Source organism: Coptis chinensis, chromosome 7 (genome assembly GCF_015680905.1).
Source record: "Coptis chinensis isolate HL-2020 chromosome 7, ASM1568090v1, whole genome shotgun sequence".
Lineage (NCBI taxonomy): Eukaryota > Viridiplantae > Streptophyta > Magnoliopsida > Ranunculales > Ranunculaceae > Coptis > Coptis chinensis.
The window spans coordinates 41,422,068-41,431,715 of NC_141462.1; the positions used below are offsets into that span (position 1 = coordinate 41,422,068).

The 9,648-nt window shown below is 40.5% G+C and overlaps 1 non-coding gene across 1 annotated transcript; it reads left to right on the forward strand.

The window, feature by feature from the left end:
• The first annotated feature begins 9,248 nt into the window (after nucleotides 1–9,248).
• LOC147487578 (small nucleolar RNA R71) lies at nucleotides 9,249–9,351 on the forward strand. The gene has a single exon (XR_015203375.1). It is a non-coding gene; the product is annotated as a small nucleolar RNA R71 (small nucleolar RNA).
• Nucleotides 9,352–9,648: the final 297 nt, after the last annotated feature.

The following is a 9,648-nucleotide window of genomic DNA, read 5'->3' on the forward strand; positions in this document are numbered from 1 at the left end:
CTATGCCCCCCCCAACAAGAAGCATGCTTTGTCCTCAAAGCATTTAAATAAAGAGGGTAGGAAAAATACCATACCATTGGGCGCGTGAAATTCAGGGAACATCTTCAAAACAAAGTTAAAACATACAAATATAGTAATAAAAAAGCGACGAAACTCTATAAAGAGTTCCACCCATTATGGGGTTAACAATTAAATTGCTTGGGATATAAACAGACACTAACTTAACTAAAAACTTACCTGCACCCCAGCATTTACTTGTCATCCTCCTCTTCTATATGAGGTTCTTTTCGCATCTGCCATGCCATAACAACTTGCCAAGCTTCCGTGGTGTATCATCAACTAGTGCTAACCTCTCTAGTGTTACTTGGTGCGATGGGGTGTAAGGGGCAACCAAATGTGGTTGCACCTGCCATCCCGCCAAGTCGTGGGCTCGAATGATCTTACCACCGATTGGTGGGTCTCATGGTTTCGACCCTTTCCCAATCTGTGGTATGCTGTATCTGAGAATATGGGTAGGCAAGCAAGCGTAATCGGCAAACCAAGACAGGCATAAGAAGGTACTTATGCCTCAAGGTATGGCCTCGCTCGAGTAGTAACTAAAACTTCGGGGAATGTCATACCGACGCGTCCCTCGCCTAAAGCAAGGAAAACGTCACCGGCGATATTATTGGCGATGAGTAAACCGCCGTTCCTAGAATGTTCATCATGATGAACAACATGGTTATGCCTACATTCAGCGATAGGCTACTTTCGGCGATGTTATATTGGTCTTGGTCCATGATCTGAAACACCCCTCCCCATAATACTCATGGAAATAGGCATATTCATATAGGTATGAGTTATCCGTCATATATATCCCCACGTGTGCATAGGGTCGGGTAATGGCAACCCGAACCAAAGCTATCAATTTTAACTTCTTGAATTTCATAGTCGTGCCATCAATAGCAAGGGAAAATTTTGTTCTCCTTCTTGGGTACAATAAAAAGTAATATTATTATAGAAGAATTCAGTTAGCTTAGGTGAAAAGAATCGTCATCACTCACCGTAAGATGCCGCCATCCTAATCCCACGATCCGCTCGCGAAACGATGCTCCATAGGTATCGGTTCCCATCAAGTCTTCAAATGACTGTTCAGGGGAATCACTATAGGAGGTGTCATCTCAAAACTACTCGTAGAACAGCTGCGAAAACACCGGAAGAAACCTAAGAAAATCGGAATTTCACGGCTTTTATTTAAGAAGGAGGGCTGGCCAGATAGAAGCGCGAAGTCGCGCTCTTAGGTTTTGGAATTACGATGTTTGGCGCTGGTCGCTTTCTGCTTGGCGCGGCCTCTGAGATTTTTCAATTCTGATGTTTTTTGCGAAGTCGCTCTGCTTGAAGCGTGGTATCTCGACAAAAATTTATGGAAGTGTATAGGCGCGGGCGCCGCGCTCTAATTTGAAGCGTGGCGCTTCGTAGAATCTTGGACAGATGTTTACAAGAAAAACAAAGCAGAAAAAAGCTTGGAGTGAAAGGTGAGAGATGATTGTGGGGTGTAGTATGGGTTGTGAGTGTAGATTGATGGAAGTTTAAATAGGTTACGGGTTTCCAAAACGAATCGGCAAGTTGCCAAATTGTTTTAAAGGCAATTTCGAGGAAATAGAAAACTGCCAAACCAAAACGGAAAAACTAACCATAGTTTTGATTTCCTAACAACCCCGGTATCTTTTTAAACTTGGTTTAGAATAGTAACTTCTAAACTCTACTACATATCATGCTACCACTACAAAAAAATCATAGATATGCCGATATCGGCCTAATTTTCAACTTTGACTCCAAGACAACTTTACGAAAGATGATCAAAATAAATTATATTAAAATAATATGAAATCCAAGCAATCGAAAACAAACAACTTAATATTCCAATCTAACTACTGAAATAAAATTCCACTAACAAAACAATAAAAAATAAAAACAATGAAATAACAGGACACAACTGATGGTGAACACCTAGGCGTGTGAAGAAGATGGTCCCGGAGATGGAGACTGGTTCTGTGGTGAAGAATGGCTTGAGCCATCCGGCTCAACGGCGACGACGCTCATGCCTCTCGGACTTCACCGGTGAGACGGACTCATCCACGAGTGGCATCGTCGTAGCATCTCTATCTGAACAAGCTGTGCTTCCATCTCGATCTTGATGATAATCTTTGGGCTTGGTGATTCTGGTGGATAATCTCCAAGTTAGACAAGATATCTTCCTGACCCCTTTCGAGCATTTCAACTCTCGTCTGAAAGTTCGTTTGCTTATTTCGAATTACAATTTGTCTATGTCGGATATCTTCACGATCGATAACCGCATCGCATGACCAGTTCTTGATATTATCATTCGTTCTAAATTAGAAGTATGACTATCGAAATTATCCTCAACCAACCATGTCATATCTTCCCCTTCATTATCCGACTCAACTTCATTCTCTGCAGACAACGGCCAAGTCTCTTGGATGCATTCCTTATAAATACTTGCATTAGAATGCAATTTGATCTTAATAGGAGTAGATTTAGCGGCGGCTCTAAATGAGAGCATAATCTTAGTGATCAATACGGGAAGAATCATGCTCTTTCCCACTCCTCTAATCACATTCAAAATTAAATCGAGGATGCAGAAATTACACTAATTCGTTTGCAAAATCCGAGAGAACGTCACGGACACTGAAGTCCGATGTCACCGACTTTGTCTTTCCGAGGGCGTTCCTACCAATCAACGAGCTCTGACCCGGTTGATTGGTTCTCTCGTCTGGCGAAGACCTTGATGAGAGATATCGTATTGTATTCACCCTCTATGACCGTATCTTTCATCAAACAGAACTGCAGATATCTTTGGGATTCCTCACGAATGGTCAATATCTAGGTTGGTTACAGTGATTCCTAATAGCTCAGCCAACAACCGCGTCTCGTTACTTCCTCCCTCGTTCTGCTATCCTAATGAAAATCCTATTTCCCTCCAATTCTCGTTTCTTATAAAACTGTTCTACCAAATCATAGTGATAGAACTCATCTGTCGAATACCACAGTCTGTTCCAATCCCTCTTAATCATATTGGCGTCGTAAAATGGTGCGAAATGGTCGGCCTCAAACGCGTGCTCCGGCAACATTCTTCGTCGTAGCGCCATTGAAGTTTCTTAGATAACTAATGGTTTTTGTAGCCTGTGGGGGAGGCGAGTTTGATAAAAAACAACGAGAAACAATGGTGGTGGCGGTGGTGGTTACGGTGGCAGGTTTGAAAACTTGAATTGGTGGGTGTTTTCTTGGTGGAAACGGTTGGAGATTGTGTTGGTGTTTCACAAAGGGCGTGGGTGGTCTTTCTATTTTGATGTATTCTATTTTTATTTTTATTTCTTTATTTATTTTTTTATTTTTGGTTGCTAGGGTTTAATTTGAATTAGTGAAAGGCGGTTTGAGAAGATGAAGTCGTGATTCTGTTTTTGGAGGATGATGGCGGGCCTTGTAGAGTGGCGAGTTGGCCTAAAGCCCAATTCGATTTTTCGACTTTTCGTCGATTTTTAAGCGCAACTTCAAACTAAATTTCCAGCCGTTATCGGTCCGATTTTTTGCGAATGAGATATGGAAATGATCGGAGAGAATTTCCAATCCAATGATCCATAAACTACTCTATTCCGACCGTGGGTGACATATAAGATAGTGGAAAACGCCTCGAAGTGCGTGCATGGCGTAAGTTATCGCGAACAAATGAACACTAAATTAGATGACGCGTCAACCCCAATGAACTATACTAATGGACCTAAGCAACACAAATAGAAAGTTCGAGCAATCCGGATGGAAAGATCGAGTTCCCACCCCAAAACAAATTTTTAAACACAAAATTTGTTTTAACATGGGATGGATTTAAAGTTCGATTCCCAAGACTTGTTGGATTGCTAGTTCTATGGGTTTAGATATATATCTATATCTAAAAATGAAAACAATTATTATTATTATTATTATTATTATTATTATTATTATTTTTGAATAATAAGCAAAACATTAAGCAAATAAGGACATAATTCACACCATAGAGAAACATGACTCAAAAATCCGAGAAAACATGCAAGAGTGGAAAACGTGAAATATGTGAACCGTGGACTTAGGATCCGGTACTTACAGCCACACACTCCATAGGGAGGGCCGGTTACCTTAATGGTGCACTTACCATTAAATGGAAGTGAAAGGAAGTACACCAATGACAAAGGGTCATTCCTCATATATAGGGTCCCAGTAAAGGACTTCCTCTATATCGAGGGGCGAAAGTTAGTGAAAATGTTTTAATCGTTGACCGTTAACTTGAAAGGTACTGTTGTCCTTGGGATTTACCAAGGTAATTGCCCGTAAGGGGTGACCGATAACGAGAAAAGGACCAGACCAACGGGTTTTAGTTTCCGAAAAATATGTAGATCGGGGAGTTGTAAAAAACAAAACCTTTTGTCCGACCACAAACTCTTTAGCAAGATATGCTTATCATGAACCGTTTCATGTTAGCTTTATAATCCTTCGCGAGATCGTAAAGAATCGCTACACAGTTTCTTCAAGCTCATTTAATTGTAACTGCGTTTGACACCACTACCATCAATATTGAAGTTAAAGCTTTTTATAGCCCGCAGCATGGTGCTCTAATTCAACGGGCAAATGACATGGTTTCCCAAATACAAGTCTAAAGGGAGACATACCTATAGGAGTTTTGAAAGCGTTCTATCGCCCATAAGGCATCCGATAGATGCTTCACCCGATCTTTCCTATCGGGGTTTCTTGTTGTTTCTAAAATCTTTTTGATTTCCTATTAGAAACTTCTACTTGGCCACTAGTTTGTGGATGATAAGGAGTTGCTACTTTGTGTGTAACTCCATACTTTTTCACTAGGGATGCAACAACTCTGTTGCAAAAATGTGTTCCACCATCACTAATGATGGCTTTATGAATGCCAAACCGACAGAAAATATATTCTTTAATAAAAAATACCACGGTCTTATGGTCATTGCTCTGGCAAGCTAGGGCCTCTATCCATTTAGACCACGTAGTCCACGGCAACTAGAATATAAATATAACCGTGGGAAACGGGGAAAGGGCCCATGAAATCAATACCCCAAACATCAAAAATTTCTACTATCAAGATTGGATTTAATGGCATCATATTACGCATTGATTAAGCCCAAGTTGTTGGCAACGAATACCGTCTTGCAATGCACTTGGGCATCCTTAAAAAGGGTAGGCCAACAAAATCCACATTGAAGAACTTTAGCGGCTGTTTTCATTCCACTAAAAGTGGCCACCACACTCTTTGTCATGGCAGAACGATAGAACTTCATTATATTCCCAATCGGGAATGCAACGGCGAATAATCTTATCCACACAATACTTAAAAGGTAGGGCTCATCCCAGTAGTATAACTTGACTCTGGCCAAGAACTTCTTACGTTCATTTCTTGTCCAATTATAAGGCATAACATCAGCCGCTAAATAATTTACGATGTCCGCATACCATGGTGATGAAAAAATAGCATACAAATGCTCATCAGGAAAAGAGTCCGGTATGGACTCAGAATCACTACTATCGTCATTTGTAAGTCTAGATAAGTGGTCGGCAACTACGTTTTCGACCCCTCTTTTGTCCTTTATTTCTAATGTGAACTCTTGCAGGAGAAGAATCCATCGGATTAATCTGCTTAGCATCCTTCTTTGCAAGAAGGTACCTAAAAATCTGCATGGTCCGTGTAAACTAAAGTTTTAGAACCAACCAAATAAGGGCGAAAATTTATCTAAAGCATAAATGACAGCTAAGAATTCTTTTTCGGTAGTTGTATAATTCCGTTGGCGTCGTTTAATGTTTTACTAGCATAATAAATAACAGTGGACTTATTATCTAGTTTACGTCCCAAGACGGCACCAACCGTGCATAGTCACTAGCATCACACATGAGTTCGAAGGTTTAGACCAATCGAGGGTCAGTATAATAGGTGTCGGTTGTTAGGGCTTTAAAGGTTTCAAAAGCCCGTTTACGAGTTAAAATTAAAATCAAAGATTGCATCCTTCAAAAAGCGAGGTTAGTTAAAGGCCTAGCTATTTTGAAAAATCTTTAATGAAACGCCTATAAAACCCTGCATGGCCTAGAAAGGCTCTAATCTCACGGACGGTCCGTGGTTTAGGTAAATTAAGCTATCTTATCTAGTTTGGCTTTATCTGCTTGATGCCATCACTAGATACAATATGACCTAGTACTATGCCCTTTTGACCATGAAATGACACTTTTCCCAATTTAAAAGCGAGGCTCTTTTCTTCACACCGTGTCAAGACCTTAGACGGGTTAGACAAGCATTCGTAAAGGAGTCTCCATAGATAGAAAAATCATCCATGAACACTTCCATAAAGCTCTACCATGTCACTAAATATATGAAGCATACATCATTTGGAAGGTACACGGGGCATTACAAAGGCCAAAGGCATTCGTTTATAGGCATATGTTCGAAGGGACATGTGAAGGTTATCTTTTCTTGGTCATCAATATCAATAATAATCTGAAAATAGCGGTAGCCATCCGGAAAACAATAAAAGCATGACCCGACTAGGCGTTCTAGCATCGATCTATAAATGGTAAGGAAAGTGATCCTTTCTTGTCATAGCATTTAATCGTCGTCGTAATCAATCTGATTCTCCATTTCATAGGACCTTGAGTGACAACATAGTCACCCTTCCCGTTCGTACCATGGTAACTCCCGATTTCTTAGGAACTACATGAATGGGACTTACCCATTCGCTATCGGAGATTGGGTATATAATACCAGCGTCGAAAGTAATCGCAAGACTTCTTCCCTAACCACCTCTTTCATGGCAAGGTTCAAGCGACGCGCGAGGTTAGTAGCGAAGTCTTCGGCGTTATCCTCCAAATGGATACGATGAGTGCAAACATTAGGGTCAATTCCCTTAATGTCGGCTGGGACCAACCAATCGCGGACCGATGTTCCGTAATCACCCTTATTAAACATGTCTCTTCATCCTTAGTTAACGAGAAGATATAATTATCGGGTGACTACCATCGGATCAAGTTGAATATATTTTAACTCAGGAAGAGGTTTAAGACCGGTGTGGGCGGAATGTCCGTTGATGTTTCATAAGTGTCCTTATCTTGCATAATGAAGACTTGCTTAGGTAGCAAGTCTTCGTAATCGATATATGGAGCAAACCGGGTCTACAATTGGTGTGGACTCGGGATGGTGTTGACTTCCTCTAAGTAGGAGTCATTTACAAAATCTGAAGTTCAAAAGAAAGGAATTTGTACATATTGTTTTCGAAAACGTGTTGTTAAAATAATCTTGAGCTAAACTCGATCATGCTAACCTCCCCATCTACGCATTTAATCGGTAACTGTTTCATCATTTTAAAACATTTACCTCGACGAAAAGATGGCCAAAAGATAAGGACATCTTTCCATCGCGACAATTTATAAAAAACGCGTTGGCGGTTGCCAAGAAGGGCGCCCTAAAATGATCGGTCTGAGTCATTAGCGACTTACGTATCGAGGATAACAAAATCAGCGGGATAGTAGAAATCCCTAACCTTAACAAACACGCGTTTTCACTACACCTTTAGGATACTTAATTGACACGTCCGCTAATTGCAACGTTATTTTTGTAGGTTGCATTTCTGTGAACCTATTTGTTTATACAAGTAATACGGGGAGTAAGTTAACACTTTCGCCCGGTCTAAATAAAGCGGTCGTCGTGTGGGAATCTCTAAGGTGCATTTTGATAGGGCGACCGGGGTCCTTGTACTTAACAATTCCATTATTTTCGGATAAAGTTGGGAACTGTTCCCGGTTAAAAGGCGTCTTTAGGTATGTTGGTCTTACGCCTAGTAGTGCACAACTCTTTAAGAAACTTAGCGTGGTTAGGTAGCTTTTTAATAGCTTCGAGAAAAGGAAGGTTTATCGTTAGATTCTTGAAAACGTTCCTAATTTCCTCAAAGTTTGTATCCCCTTTGGTTAGCATGGCTAATTTTTGAGGGAACGAACGGTTTAAGCTCTATATTTCGCATATGGCTCTACTTGCTGTGTAACCTTGGCTTTCGGTTTCTTTGGTTGTGATTTAACTGGTACCTCTACCGTGGTAGGCTCCTCAGTTTCTATTGTGGTATCTAGTTAGATATCCGTGTAGGAGTCTTGATGGGGTAACTATAGGTAGTTACTTTGTTATCAACCACTCTTCCGAGCGGAGAGTGGTGATGGCATTTAGGTCACCTACGATTGTAGTTTCCGTACTAGAATTACCGTTTACCTCAAAGTTTGTTTTGCTGTTTTAGGGTTTGGTATCGCTTGTCACGGAAACACGCCTTTTGGTTGGGCTTTTCGCTTGGGCTAACTGTTGTATGCCCTGATTTATGGATTGTAAAATCTGTTGGTTTGATTGAGTCATTGTCTGGAAAAGTTGTTGGGTAACTTGTATAAAGGCGTCGATACGATCCGGTTGTGTAGGTGTAGTAGTCACGGGTGGTGCGACTGGAACTATCTTTCGTTGATTATTTATGGGTGGGTTGTGATAGTTATTATTATTAACCGGAACGATACCTCTATTGGTATTATAATTATTATAATTATTCTGACCTTGTGCTTGACCTTGTCGTGGTTGCGCTTGGTTATTATAATTATTATAATTCCCTTGACCTTGTCCTTGCCTAGGTGGAGCTTGGTTATAATTGTTTGCTTGCCTAACGTTTTGATTATTGTACCACGGAGGTGTTACTTGTTGATTATTTCTCCAACCGAAGTTGGGATGTTGTCTCAAAGCGAGTTAGGAATAGGATAGTTATTAATAGAGTAAACATTATCTTGTTAAATTGGTTGTTGTTCATAAGCTTGAGGACAATAATGCGTCGAGGTGCTCTAGACTCAAACGAAATTACATGGGTTGGAGTTTACATTCATGACGAGGGATAGGCTTTTGTTGGCGAAATAGCCTCTACTTTTTAGTTAGAGATTCGATTAGATTTTTAAGTTACGGATCGGTTTTCTTCTCAAACATACCGTGCCTTGACTGTTGAAGAAGAACTAATCTGAAAGGGGGATATCGTCCACTACCCCCAATTATTATTCCGTTTAGTTTGGTCTTCTAAAATTTGTAAGCCTCAGGCTCCTTTACTTAGGAAACTACCCCATTCATTATGTCAAGGACTTCTTTATGGTGGTGTAGAAGACCTTTGAAAAGGCACGAACTAACGTGTCTTTAAGCTAAGTTATGATGTGGACACTCTATAAGGAGATCGGTGAAACGATTCCATGCCTCGAAAAATGATTCATGAGGATTCTTACGAAAAAATGAATCTTTGAAAGCATCTCATCCGTCTTTAGGGGTGGGTAAAATGTTTCATAAACAAATTGAACAAGTTTAGCCCACGAGTCCATGAGAATTAGGCAGGCGATTAACCAAGGCGCCTTTATCGGCTAATGTGAAAGGGAATACCCTCGGTTTAATTTGTTCCGCACCTACCGTAGGATGATGGAATGTTGTAAGGACTTGTTCAATCCTAATGCGTATGGCCGATAAGGTTTTTCATGGTCTAACCCATGAAAAGCGGGTAACAAATTAAATATGTTTGGGGATTCAAAAATCCCCAATCAGGTTACGCTAGA